Below are 15519 nucleotides of genomic sequence, written 5' to 3' on the forward strand. Positions count from 1 at the left end.
ATGGGATGTTAACAGAAATTTGTTTGCATTGGAAGAGTTTTATAACCAAAGTAAACATTGAAGCTTGCTTTCAGTGAAAAGGATCAGGAATTGATATTTATGTGCTTAGGGGTGAAATGCATCGCTAATAATGTTAAGAAAGTGGACTTTTTGGAGACTTAGTGGAACTGCCATTGAGATACTGAAACAATCATAGAATCCCTACAGTGCAGATACAGGCACCCAGGCCCAACTCCCAGTCCCCTTAACCCTGCATTTACCATGGCTAATCCATCTAGCCTACACATCCTTATTCTGGGGTAATTTAGCATGGCCAAATCACCTGACCTGCCCCGCTTTGTACTGTGGGAGGAAAGTGGAGCAGACATGGGGAGAATGTGCAAACTCCATACATGGAGTCACCCAAAGCTGGAATCAAACCTGGATCCCTGGCACTGTGAGGCAGTGGTGCTAACTGCTGTGCCACCCAAAATGTGCATTTGGTGCATTAAGATGATGAATATAATTTAAAAATTCATTAACTGCGTTGATTAATGACAGCATGAAATCTTAAACCAGTTATGAAGGTAAAGTGGAATTATACTGAATATAATTGTATGTGGATTGAAGAAATCATTAGCTTAAAGGAATAGAATAAGAGAATATAGTTTTGGGCATCCTCAGTTTGCAGATGCAGCTGAAAGGAATGCTCAACCATGGTATATGTCAAGATTTGCGACAAATTAGATACAGTATGATGCAAAGCGACTGTGATACTAACCTATAAAGAAATCCTTTATGCTAGACCCCATGATAAGCTTTGAAAATGACCAAAACAGAGTCAGTAAATTTACAAAGTATTCAGGGTCACAATTCCAATCGTCTGTGGAAGCAAGTGAACCAGCGGAATTGCCATGCTAGAAGACATACCATTGATCTGAATTAAGCCAGACCTTCTATGGTATTGCATGGTCGTAGAGTTAATAGCAGCTTCTGTAAGTTTATGCATTACTGAAGTAGGAGTATTCCAATGCCAGTATATCTTTCCTTTGAAAAGGGACCCAAAACTGTTCATGGCCTTGGTGTGGTCTGACTAGTGCCTTATATAGTTTTAACTTCTCTACATTTTTATACTCTATTCCTTTTGAAATAAAGGCCAACTTTCGATTTGTCTTCCCAATTACCCACTGAACTTGAATGTAAGCTTTCTGTTCTGTAGTTTTTTGTAGTCTTTCTCCACTTATTTAATATTTCTTGTCCTGCCAAAGGGCACAAATTCTCCCTTTTCCCAACTCTGTTTTATTAGTTAGCCAATCCTCTATCCATGCTAATATACTACCTCCAACACCATATAGGCTCTCATCTTATTTCATTATTTCTAAATGCTCTGCTATTACATCCTTTATAATAGACTTTCACATTTTCCCAATAACAGACCAACTGTTAAACTAACTGGCCCATAGTTACCTGTATTTTTATCTCCTTCACTTTGTAAATAAAATTGTTACATTGGCAGTTCCCAATGCTTTGGAACTTTTCCAGCATCTAAGAATTCTTGAAGGATTACTATCAGTGCATCCACTATCTGTGTAATTACTTCCTTTAATGTCCTAGGATGCATCCCCTCAAGTCCTGTTAACCCATGTTTATTTTCATGAATGCTCAGAGGACAGTGGTCACCATCATTGACAATCCTGTCTGTGGGAGGCCAATACCAGCATAACCACTGGCACCCAAGCTGAGATTAGCTCAGGATTGATTGATCTTCCTGTGATTTAGTATCCCAAAAGTACGATGCCATTTTTTTCAGTTAAACTATAAAGTGTTTAATTTTTAAAAGTACTTGTGATCTCTCGAGGGCAGTTAAGAATGGGCAATAAATGTTTACCTTGCCAATGACGCTCACATCCCATGAATAAATAAAAAAAAGTATATCCTGAGGTCTCAGTGTATACTATTATTTATACTCAGGCTGAACAAACTGCAGTTGTGTATTCTTTTCCAGCAGTAACATGACCTTAATTCTTAGTGCATGGTACAGAGACAAACACAAGTAGCTTATTCCTAGTGTCGTCTTTTGAATTGTTCTTGTCTTCATGTTCCATAGCCTGGATTTTTCTTTTTTTTTCTGGAAACTTCTGAGTACAAGGCTGAAGTTCAACAAAGTTAGTTACCACAAGCAGATCTATCCTAGTCAACACAATGCAGCTTTGGCTGCAGAGCATGAGTAACATAATGTGAGGCACCTTTGCCTACATACTATCTTGTAGGGAGGGAAAAGTAGCTGGTGCTGCAGCTGAACAGATGGTTTGAATGCAGCCTAGATGAAATGGCAAAAGTGTACACTCTACAAGCTGCATGGACTTGGGCAAGTTCAGCTGATAATTATGGATCCACAACGCAAAATTAATTGTGATCTACTACATACTGCTGCTAAATATGTCCTGTATGTCTGTCAAAAATGGTGGAAAAGTCATACTTACACAGAAGGAATGTCGTGCTTGAAATGAAGCCATAGTTTCATGACACAGTGAGCTTTTCCTTGTATCTGGTCATGCAAGACTTGAAATGAATGCTTGACTCCGAATCTTGATCAGATATGTATGAAAGTGAGTGTGAGGAAGAGAGACAGCCAGTGTGAGGGACCATTTTCGTTCATTTCAACTTTGGGTAGAAGATAAGCATTTTATACACCCCAAAGGAAAAACAAGACAGAGGCAAAGATTGCAGGGGACTTTGCTGGAAGTGTTAGTGTCCCAACCTCTAGCTTGAAAGTCTGGATTCAAGTTCTTCCTGGCTTGGAGGTGTGGTATAACACATCTGAACAGGTCGATTAAATGCAAGGCCAAACTGCTGCATGCTGTTTCCTATCCAATCCCAATATTCCATTTGACAGGAGGAGATCGGAAGTAAAAAAGAATACACCTTATTACTTGTCTCCATTTCACAAAGTTTTTTGCTAACTTGTTAAGGAAGAGTTGGTCCATAACAGTTTGCAATGTCTGTCTCAACCCAGTGGACATTGATGCCGATTTGATTTACGAAGAAAATATCAGAATACTTTCTAACAGCCTTTTTTGGAAGTGGACTGACTTGTTGACAGTGACCACTGCTATTATATAGATAAATGTGAGTAAATTGGCACATATCAAGATCTCTTAAACATAAATGGAGAGAAATTAGGAGAAAATTTAGTGGTGTTGATTCCTCATATCCATGAGGTAAAAACAATGACTGCAGATGCTGAAAACCAAATACTGGATTAGTGGTCCTGGAAGAGCACAGCAGTTCAGGCAGCATCTGCTGCCTGAACTGCTGTGCTCTTCCAGCACCACTAATCCTCATATCCATGAGCAGGTGGCTTAATGTCTCACCTAAACGCAGTGTTTCCTTCAATGGAGTATCAACTGGCATCATTGACACATTTATCTACAAATAGCAGTGCTTGCAATGTGAAGCACTTTGGGATGCCCAATATATGTAAAAAGTGGTATATTAATGAAAACTCTTTCTTTTATTTTAAACATTAGTCATGTGGCAAAAGTACAGTACATTAGCAATTACAAGCTGAACAATTAACCATATGTCAATTAGTATGAAGAGATCCTTGAATTTAGACTGCATTAAGATCTGTTTTATTTTACTCATTGATTCTGAAAATAATGTAAACTACTGTAATTTTATTTACAGTTGTTTTAAGATGCATTGTAAATATGTTGCTGGAGATGCTTAGTGGTTTTTGAGGTTAAATGTTGCTTGATACCGTTAAGATGGTGGATTATTATCAGCAGGAGCAGAGCTGGTGATTCTTGACCGATTGTATGTGAATACAGCTTCATATATGGTGTGGTTTAGTCCCAGTTGAGGTTCACACTAGAAGATTCAAGTTGGTTTTATCAGGTTTTTTTTATACAAACTATAATTTATCAATGTCTTATTTTTTAATTTGGCTGCAAACTAGCTTTTGTAAATGAAATTGTCTGATCTTTATATCACAAAACCTTAATATTATTGAAGGTACAGTGTTGTAGAAGAACACACTAACTATCAGTTAGCTAATTTTGGATGTTGCCTTTCAGTAAAATAATCCCATTTGCACTGAAAATATTAGGTTAGGAGCTGCTTTATTAAAAAAAAGTTGAAATATTTGCTCACAGTTTAAGATATTTGAATCACTTAATGTCATACCCTGGTATCAGAAAATGCATTATTGATACCTCTGATATTCAGTGCACAATTTATTCAGTATGAGTTGAATTATATGGAGTTCCAGCCAGGCACCAGTTATTAGAAATACCTTATCATCAATTAGCCTTTTGAATCTCAAGATGTTGCTCTTATTCAAAATAATTTATATTCACAAAAGCTAGTGTTTCTCCTTTAGGAAGATATTTGCTTGGAACAGATCTGAGCTATGTAGACTAGAAAAACTCAAATGCTAAAGACAACTCCATAATTAACTTCAGTACCCCCGATCCACAGAAGAGATTGTGGAGGGTGAGGTTGAAGTTAGTGAATGTTCCCTAATGGAAATATTGGGCACATTTTGAGACAGCTCTTAGAGTCATAGAGTCACACAGCATGGAAACACACCCTTTGGTCCAACCAGTCCATGCCGAACATAATCACAAACTAAACTTGTCACACCTGCCTGCTCTTGGCCAATCTACCTAGTCATGTACTTATCTAAATGTCTTTTAAACATTGTAATTGTACCACTTCCTCTGGAGGCTCATTCCACATATGAACCACTCTCTGTTTAAAAAATTTGACCCTCATGTCTTTTTTAAATCTCTCCTCTCACCTTAAAAGTGTGCCCCTAGTCTTGAAATCCCCCATTCCAGGGAAAAGACAGCTACCATTAACTCTATCTATACCTCTCATTACCTTTATAGAAGTTTATAAGGTTGCCTCTGGACCTTCCACACTCCAGTGAAAAAGGATTTGGAGGGATATGGGCCGGGTACTGGCAGGTAGGACTAGATTGGGTTGGGATATCTGGTCAGTATGGAGGGGTTGGACCAAAGGTTCTGTTTCCATGCTGTACTTCTCTATTTCCTTTATTACTTAAACCTTCCGTACCTGGCAACATCCTGGTTAAACTCTTCTGAACCCTCTCCGCTTAATATAGAAAAACAATGATCTCAAAGAAAGTGAAGCATGACTAGTGACCATTTATAATAAGTACTGGAGGATTCACACTACAAAATGTACTATTCCAGCATGAGGAGAAATGGGAGAAAATCTGGTGATGGGGGAACAAAACATATTTCTTCAACTGTAGATTAGCTCACATTCCTAAACAAGATAGCCACTGTCATTATGCAGGTATCCTCTATCTGAAGCAAGTTCTAATAGTATATTTTTAGCGCAATTTGTAGATTTGAATAGTAATGGCCCAATTTTAATTTTTAGCATTGCTACTGCACATACATGAAGAATTACATTGTAAGCTCTCCTGATTTACACACTCTCTCCTGCTTGCTGTACCTCCTGACTCCCATTCACCTTTCTCACTTGCTGCCTCTCTTGATTCCCCTCATTCTCTCTTGCTTGCCATTCTTCTAATTCTCCTCATCCATTCTCACTCACTGCCTCTCCTGATTTCCGTCTCTCTCTCTCGTTCTCCAGTCCTTTTACTGCAACACTCTCTCCTGATTTCCTGACTCTCTCGCATGGCAGTTCTCCTGATTTCTCCTCCCTGTCCCACTCTCCCCAACTTTCTTCAATTTCTTCTGCTAACTGCCCTGTTCAGGTCCATTTCAGAAATTTGGCCGTCTCTTCACATCACCTTTCCTGATTCCCCCCTTATCCTCCCAGGAGGAGGTCAATAAGTGGGAGGAACCAATAGAATTGGGAGATGAGTGTGGAAAGGTGATGGGAAAGGGAAGCTATGAAGTGAAGTGTTCAGGAAAGGGCAGTGGGAGAGGTGTGGCTAGGTGCTTGGGGTGAGGCGGGGGAATTGGGGAGATGGAGGAAGCAATGGAGGAGATGGAAAGGATTGGAAGAGGGAAATGGGATGGGGGGGTTGAGACAGGGGTAGGGGGGCAGCAGAAGAGATGGTGTTGGGAGTGGGTGGAGTGCGATGCTGGGAGGGGCTGGGCGACTCGGGAGATGGCAGTGGTGGGGTTTTGGAGTGGGAAGCAGTGAGCTCAAAGTACATAGTAAGTTAGTAAAAGGATTTTGGGCCTGTTCTGTTCAAGAAAGCCAATAATGCTAAAATTGCAGCCCAGAAAAAGTTAGATGATTTTGTGGGATCATGTTCAAATAACGACCAAAATCGGTGAGTGGCGGAAATGTCCTACTTGTTGTTTCTGAATTAAGGAGCTTAAGTTTGAGGTGGCAACAGAATCCCGAAATACAGTTCTTAAAAGAGCCCCTTGTACACAGTTAAAGTCATAGAGATGTACAGCATGGAAACAGACCCTTCAGTCCAACCTGTCCATGCCGACCAGATATCCCAACCCAATCTAGTCCCACCTGCCAGCATATCCCTCCAAACCCTTCCTATTCATATACCCAGCCAAATGCCTCTTAACTGTTGCAATTGTACCAGCCTTCTCCACATCCTCTGGTAGCTCATTCCATACATGTACCACCCTCTGCGTGAAAAAATTGCCCCTTAGGTCTCTTTTATATCTTTCCCCTCTCACCCTAAACCTATGCCCTCTAGTTCTGGACTCCCCGACCCCAGGGAAAAGACTTTGTCTATTTATCCTATCCATGCCCCTCATAATTTTGTAAACCTCCATAAGGTCACCCCTCAGCCTCCAACGCTCCAGGGAAAACAGCCCCAGCCTGTTCAGCCTCTCCCTATAGCTCAAATCTTCCAACCCTAGCAACATCCTTGTAAATCTTTTCTAAACCCTTTCAAGTTTCACATCTTTCCAATAGGAAGGAGACCAGAATTGCATGCAATATTCCAACAGTGGCCTAACCAATGTCCTGTACAGCCGCAACATGACCTCCCAACTCCTTTACTCAATACTCTGACCAATAAAGGAAAGCATACCAAATGTCATCTTCACTATCCTATCTACCTGCGACTCCACTTTCAAGGAGCTATGAACCTGCACTCCAAGGTCTCTTTGTTCAGCAACACTCCCTAGGACCTTACCATTAAGTGTATAAGTCCTGCTAAGATTTGCTTTCCAAAAATGCAGCACCTCGCATTTATCTGAATTAAACTCCATCTGCCACTTCTCAGCCCATTGGCCCATACATATATTAAAATTCCATTGCTATGTTGTTACATTGTTTCATTTAAACTATAGTATATAAAGGTTTGAGGGGCTTCTGTCCTGGGAGACGAGGTGAGTTAAAACGTGCAAAGTGCTGGCTGCTACTTCTGATGCGATTAAGAGTATCTGTCTGGTCTGCTTTCATAATTAAGAGGTATTAGGTTTTTTTGTCTTTTAGGTTAGTAAATGTGAGTAAAGCCAATGTGCTTTAGATAAGTTAGAAATTTTATCTGTACTTAATAAAAGAATAAAGGCTATTAAACTGATTACCTCAGCTGATTTGAGATTTGTTTACTATTTACTAGTGTGAGTTTCATTCTTTCATGAAATTTCACTTAAACACTGTTTTGATAGTTTCTTAAAGGGATAATGGCCCAGTTAAAAATTATTTAACAACATCACTGCACATACTAATTGGGGAAAATGTTTGTAATCCATTCAGATCCAGGAGACTGTTGATGAGGGCTGATTAATATTATAATATTTTGTGGAGAAATGATGACAGGTCTGGTATTGTTCTGTACTCTACGCTTATTCAGAGGTAGCAAGGGCTGATAAGGTATGAAAATGCAGTAAGGGAAGAAAGGGTTGTTTTAATTTGGTGTATCTTAGATAGTAAGATTTTCTATAAAATGTGGTTTTGTAAATGAATGAATGAAACTGTGTTATAGTAAACAATGGGTTAATAAAGGGTTATGAATGAATGAACGGGAACCAGGTATTAATGAATATAGCGAGCTGGTGAGTGAGTTAGTAAAGATAATCTAAAACACACTACCTCAGTTTCGAATGTTTTTGTTTAGCACATAGTTTTTTAGAACACATTGGGAGTGGTAAAGGAGCAAAAGTTGTATAAATGAACATTTTACTTGACATGAAGCAGCCTTAATCTTTTGAATGTTGTAACACCAGAAATGGATTATAAATGTGAAGCTTATATTGTGTATCTAAATGAACAGAAGAAACAAGTTGAGCACATTGCCTTTTGTATAAGTGTGTGAAGTAGAAATAATGATTTGTGTGGTGGTTATAAATCTCTGGTTTGCGGGAGATATCCTTTATCATTCAGTTGCTAGTCATTGCTGTTTGCAGATTGCCATTATCCCCCATAATCTGAGCAATACCGTTGCTTTCCATTATCTATGATAATGCAAATGGGGGGTGAAACAATATGAATCCTAATTATATATAGTTGATTCTCTGAATTCCTATCTTTCAAAGGCAGTGAAATGGGACTGCCGGTTCTAATTGTCAACTTGCCTTATTTAAAATGTAAACAAAGCCTGCTAGTTAACTATTAATCATCATTAATTGGTGCATTGTCCATTGCAGTGCCTTGAACAATCAGTAAGCAGTCTCCACTCAAGTCGTATAAATGTTGGTTTTCTCCTTGAGTTGGTATTCTTGCAAATTGTGTGAGTGCACAATTAAAAGCCTTGACAAAATGTATTTTTTCCAGCAGTACATGAGCACAATTCTGTTGCCTGCTTTGCTTGATCTCAGCTTATTTAGCATTCCCAGATAGGAATTAGTCCCCTTCTTGATTTTTAACTTGATAGCATCATGAAAATAAAAAAAACCCAAAATGATCTCTCACCTAATAGATAAAAGAATTTGAGAATTTGACAATTATGTTGACGTTGGCATAATTATTGTTGACATGGGCAACTTACATAATTACGGACTTTGGCAGTCTCACGCCGAGTTTCTTTCTGTTTATTGCCACTATTGTTCTTTCTATTTTAATATCAGAATAATCTTGATACACCTTCATTACGTTAGTTTCGGGCTTTTCTTTCCACTTTCTTCATACATTTTTTCCCGCTGTTATCTCCTCTTGTCAACTCTCCTTGGATATAATTCCAAATATGTAGTTTTCCATTTGGTATTTTATCTGACATACTTTTAACACTTTGTATGTAGACACTTGTCAGTAAGAGTTGAATTTGGAAACCCTATCCCATCTGTTCTTTTATAATTTAGATGTTATCATGTTAAAGTACAGATTTGAGATGGCCCAGGGAATCCCTTATGGACTCAGACCTGTAAGCCTTTCATGGTTTGTCCTGGAGATTGTACTCTTTGATAGTCTGGAATGAAAAACTCTCACAGTTTAGTTTAATTTTAGTCTTCCCCTTTATTTACCAATAGCATCACTGTTACAACATAACGCTGATACCTATAAGCCAGGCTAGCTAAGGTTCTAAAACCTTAGGAGAGTGGAATACCAGCTCTTCCTTTAAGAACCCTTGCAGGGTACTCTCTCCTTCTATCACAAACAGGCTTCCTTTATACAAAAATTTACAAAAGCACTGCATGTTCTTAAATAGACAGATAACAGTGGAAAGACATTAATTTGTAAGGAAGAGAAGTTAATTGACAGGTCTATGTGCGTTTAACTGATCACTCCTACAGGGCCTTAGCCATCCATCAGGTGGGAAAAACAAATCCAGCTGAGTCAAGCGCTTGTTAGTGAAATAAGATCCTATCATAAAGAAGTACCAGTCTAAACTAAGTAGGAGAGGTCATAAGGTAACCTTGGACAGCTCGTATATAAGAGACCATTGTTTTACAAAATGGCTTCTTAGCGATGAGGGCAAACTTTGACCATAAAATGGCTTCATGACAGATTGTGTCAGAATCTTTTCCATGTTAGGTTTAGAATAATTTTTAAGCTAGGAGCAGACTCCTGCTTTTTATCTTGAGCAGTGTTATTCCATACCTGATGCTGAAATGTTACCATAAGGTTGTATTTTAAATGATTCATTTGTCTCGAATTAAACATGCTTTCTTTTCAGGGTTGTCATTCAAATTCAAATAAGACATAAGATCTAACTAGTTAGCGTTAACAGTGGGGCAGTCATGGTCTATAAGAACAGCAAGTAAGTTAAAGCTTAATCAGTATTACCTTTTACAGAGTTTGCATTTCATAATCAGCGATGGCTACTCAAAATTATCATTAAGTCCCAAAATGCAATTAAATTCAAAACATTCAATCCATCTCTCTCTCTCTCTCTCTCTCTCTCTCTCTCCTTCCAGTATCCTTTTGAACTCTCAGGTCAGGGACTGTAACAGAAAAATGTTTTTCCCTCTGTGTCTGTCTAGCTTGCAAGGGTAATACGAATCCATTATAACAGATAGAACCTGACCGTTTATTACAAGGCTTTTGACATGCCTACGAGATGATCAAACACTGTCATTAATTTCACAGAGTGAATGTTATCACTCGGTATCCTGTTTACACAGATTCATTGATGTTAAGGCAAATGATCTTAATTGCCTTGGAGGATCCTGTTATCACTTGATGAGAACAGATGTTTTTAAGTTCTGCACATCCTGGGTTCCCCATTTTGTGGCCTGATGCCTCCCTGCCTGTCCTGTTTATTTTCTAGTGTGCAGCAAATGTATCCTAAATGTTTTAAGGACAAGTTTTAAGGCTATAGACTTTCTCAATCAGTTTGACTATGAATTTAATGATTAAATGAGTCTTTTTTCTAAACAAAAGTAACAATGCAAATTCTGTGGTGTTTGCCAGAGTTTTAATAACCAGTCTCCACAATTGCATTTACTTTTTGGAAATACCATTTCCTTTGATTCTTAAACTGACGATCACAAATTACACTTTGGTCTGGCACTTCCTCCTTCTTTCAGTACCTCACCTGGTTCCAGCTCTCTCGCTTCTCATTTAAAATCTTCATCCTGCACTGCTCACCCAGATACTATAGACCTTCTCACACCGATACATCTTCACTACTTTTCTTTTCAGTTTTTGCACCAAAATCCTGTCATTACACGTGATTTTAATCTCCAACTCAAATTACTATGCTCTCTTTCTTCTGCGTTTGCTGCATTCTCATCGTCCCTTAATTTCTCCTTCAATCTTGCAATTCATATTAACAGACTCAGCTCAAACTCTAAAATTCAGCTTCCCAAGTCCTGTTTACCTATTTTACCCTTGTTCTACATTCGTTCCAGGTTAAGCAACACCTTGAGATTAATGATTTGGAGATGTCGGTGTTGGACTGGGGTGTACAAAGTTAAACGTCACGCAACACCAGGTTATAGTCCATTAGTTTTAATTAGAAGCACTAGCTTTCAGACCACCGCTCCTTCATCAGGTGGCTGCTGAAGGAGTGGTGCTCCAAAAGCTAGTGCTTCCAATTAAACCTGTTGGACTATAACCTGGAATTACGTGATTTTTAACCTTGAGATTAAAATTTTTATCCTTGTTTTTAAACTCCTCCATGGTCTTACTTTACCCTGCACTGTTATTTCTTCCAGACTGATAGCCCTCCAAGATATTTATGCTTCTTCAATTCTGACCTCTTTAGAATTCCCCGTTTTAATGCTCCAGCACGAACAGATGTGACTTTAGCTGTCAGTGGTCTACATACAGCATTCCCTCCTTTTTAAAAATAAACCTCATTTCTAACTGCTTTAAAACAATCCCCAAACCTCTTTGACAATATTTCCTGCTATCTGCCATGATATTGCTTTTTATGACCTTTTGCTTTACATTGTTCTGTGAAGTTCCTTTGAATATTTTATTATGTTGAAGCCATTATAAAAATACAAACTGTTATAGATCACTCTACACAGATACACACAAAAATGTAGTCATCATTGCACCACTTAAGCATTGTTTGATTTAAATGCTCTTAAGGTTTGAAAGCAATAATTTTAGAATTGTATTCAAAGCTGTTTTTCAAAATTCGAGTGCAAATGTCTTTGATATACTATTAAACTTCACTATAGTTTTACTGACAATACATATTAATATACACCTATAATAACAGAAACATTTTACCTTTTCTTTTCATTTTTAGGATCAAGGTAGAGGTCCCCTTGCTGGATACTACTTTAGTTGATAATGGAAAGATTGCCATTATGTTAGCTAATTATAAACTATGGAAGGTGTAATATGTGAGGTAATTCATCCTTTTGTTTAATATAAAGTTGAGTAAACTGTTGAAATTGTGTGCTTATTGTTTAAATACATACGATAGAATCCCTACAGTGTGAAAGCAGGCCAGTTGGCCCATCATGTCCACTCCAGCTCTCCGAAGACCATCCCACCCAGCCCCTCCCCCACTACTCTAGCCATGGGAAATGCAGGGTTTCAGGGATAATTTCCCTAGCCTGCACATCCATGGACACTGAGCATTTTAGTATGGCCAATCCACCTAACCCCCACATCTTTGGACTGTGGGAGGAAACCGGAGGAAACCCATGTTGCTACAGGGAGAGTGTGCAAATTCCAAACAGACAGTCACCCAAAGCTGGAATCGAACCCAGGTCCTGGGTGTTGTGAGGCAGCAGTGCTAACCACCATAATGCCCCAAGAAAGAATATTACTTGCATTTAATCTATATTACTTGCTTTTAATCTTTCTTCTGCTCATTAAAGGTGAAAGATGTCAGTGTTCGGAAACACAATACTTCTCCATTTTGGGCACTCGGTGTCCACAGAAACACTCGCAGGTAATTTTTTCCAACAGTCTTGGTATATGTAGATTGGACATGACTGAAGTTTTTAGCTCAATTTATTCCCAATTGATAAGATATGTTTGGCATTGCCTAATTATAACTACTCATCATTGTACAGTTCCCAGCTAAATGCGGGTTGGTAAAGTACTATCATTCAAAATACTGTAAAATGGGATAAAGTTGAATTAAAACAAACTTAATCACATTTTGCTACAATTAATAAAAATTCAAAACGTTTTTGTGATATTAAATCTTTAATTGAGAAGCCATGCATATTAGTATATTACTGGAAAAATAAGATAGTTTTAAGCCTAGGTAGTGATCCAAAGATGATGCAACTCCAGTGTCATGTCATACAATTGAGTCTTAACTGCCCTATGAAATGGCCAAGCAAGCCATTCAGTGGCCCTGACAACCTTCTCAAGGGCAGGAGGGTTGGGTAATAAAGCAAAACCACATTCAGTAAGAGAATGAAAACTAATACTCAGTCTCTCAAGTTTACTGGCGCTTTAATCATAAACATGTATGCTGTGTCAAAATTCTGCCTTTTTGGCATAGATGCAGTTTAATGAAAATTACAGCATGCAAAGTAGTAGAGATCTGAAATAAAATGGTAAGTGTGAAGAAACTTAGCAGGTCTGACAGCATCTGAGGAGAGAAAAACAGAGTTAACGTTTTGGGACCAATGAGTTTCTCCAGCACTTCCTATTTTAACAGCATACAAACATTCTATTGATTCTCACAACCACTGGTAAGTTGCTTTAAGTTCATACAATTGTTTAAAGTTAATGCAAGAAAATAAATTGACGGATTGGAAGAGTTTGAATGGTATTTTCTCTTAGTGGATTCCTAGAATTTTAATATGAAAATTATACTTTGCACCCTTAAATCTCTGCCTCTGCAAAACATAACACTAATGTAAATATCCTCATGATTTACACACTAGACCGCTCCTGTTCAGAATGCATAGAACAAGATAATTTCTGGAGTTTGAAAATTTTTGGACATTGGACTGCCTAACCCATATTTTTTGAACTGGAAAACACCATAGATATAAATATTTATTGAAGACATAAAAACAGTGATTAAACCTTAAAAAGCAATTAAACACACCATATCTTTCATGTTTCTGCTTCCAAAGTACTGAAGTAAAATGATGCTGGTGAAAGCAAAGGAATACTCGTGTCTGTTCCAACCAATTGATGTGTCCAAGCAATAGATTCCTGACTGGAGATGTTACAGTGTAGCATGTATTGCTTGATGTGATTATTAAATTACAAAGATGACAATGATATATTCAATAGTTTTTTTCATTTAAGGCAGAATCAAATGATATTAGGTCAGAGAAAAATTGTTTCTAATGTTGGAGATCCAAAACCAAAACAGATAATGTTGTAAATATATAACAGAACAGTCAGCAACTATAAAGTGAAAAGACAGGTTAAAATGTAAGGGGAACTGCAATATCAGAACTGGAAATGTATAGACAAATGAGCATTTTGAGTTTGGCCTAAGGAAATCAGCAGATGCTCCAATGATAGAGTTAATAAGTTGCACGTTCACTAAGCTGTTTAATACATACTCAGGCAATGGAGATGTACAACATGAAAAATTTCCAAAGAGGTACATGGGCATAAAAAAAACAGACAATTCCAACACACACAAAATTGAGAAAAATTGGGAGCAAAGGCTAAAAAAAAGTTAAGTACCTACAAATATAGAAATTCTCTCTGCAATTGTGCGGTGATCATGTGTGCCTCATGTTAACTTGTTCCCAATCTGACCTCTCTGGAACAATGAAGACCAGAAACAAAGAAGCTTACATGCTACAGGAACAGCATCTAATTTTTATACTGGGCACTCCTCAGCCCTCTGGTCTGAACTCTGGCTGCAGTAATATAATACCTTGCTTATCTCTTTCATTTTTTTTTTAAACAGAAAGTGATGCTAGTAATGTGAGTGGAATTGTCAGTATCAAGAAGAAGGTAGGTTGGTTTCTATTTCAACATATAAATCTTTACCAGAACATGGCATTGGCTTAGTTTTGTTGTGTTTGCCTGTTTTTATTTTCCTTTGGGCTCTTGCCAATATTTCCTATTTTCATTTCCAACTTCCTGGCAGTTGAGTCTTGATAATTGATTTCAGTGTGAGTAATCCAATTTGGGACTAAGAAAGGAATATAAAAGTATTTTTAAAAGGTGAGGTGATTAATAAATATAGCTAGTCATAAGCACCTTGATGACCTTGGTGGCAAATCATAGAAAATTAACATGAAAGTATATCAAACAATTCAAAAAGCAAATAGTACATGAGCCTTTATTGCCAGTGGGTTGGATTATAAAACTAAGAAGGTTCTGCAGTTATTTGGCTTTCAAATCATAACTGGAGAACCAGTTTTTATTATCTTACCAAGGAAAGACAAGAAGCAGCCTTAGAGGACATGCAGTGAAGGTTCACTAGAATTAGAGGCCTATCCTATAAGGAAAGATTGAGTAGAATGGACCGATATTTTCTGAAGTTGAGAAGAGTGAGATTTGAACAAACATTTAAAATTTTTGAGGTGATGGTATAGATTCTGAGAATCTAGGTCATGACCTTAGGAAAAAGGGTAAGCCATCTAAGGCTGAGATGAAGAAAAAATTCCTCATGCAGTAATGAATCTTCAGTACTCCATTCCATATGTAGATGATCAGTTGATGAATATATTGAAGACAGAGTGCAAGAGATTTGAGTTGAGGGATATGGGGATAGGGTAGAAAAATTGACATGTGAGCTGTCGTTTCATTTAATATCAGAGGTGGATTGTGGGGCCT

At 37.9% G+C, this 15519-nt stretch overlaps 1 protein-coding gene across 2 annotated transcripts in view; it reads left to right on the forward strand.

Annotated features, from left to right (window-relative positions):
• The window catches only part of LOC140496382 (ataxin-1-like), a 42731-nt gene that overhangs the window by 17008 nt on the left and 10204 nt on the right, over positions 1–15519 (forward strand). Inside the window, exons 2-4 of one of the 2 annotated variants that reach the window (XM_072596029.1) lie at positions 12047–12148; positions 12627–12700; positions 14645–14691. The gene's annotated coding sequence lies outside the window, so the exon portion shown is untranslated. The remainder of the gene's footprint in view (positions 1–12046; positions 12149–12626; positions 12701–14644; positions 14692–15519) is intronic. The other variant, XM_072596030.1, reaches the window with a different exon arrangement.

Source organism: Chiloscyllium punctatum, chromosome 26 (assembly GCF_047496795.1).
Source record: "Chiloscyllium punctatum isolate Juve2018m chromosome 26, sChiPun1.3, whole genome shotgun sequence".
Taxonomy (NCBI): Eukaryota; Metazoa; Chordata; class Chondrichthyes; order Orectolobiformes; family Hemiscylliidae; genus Chiloscyllium; species Chiloscyllium punctatum.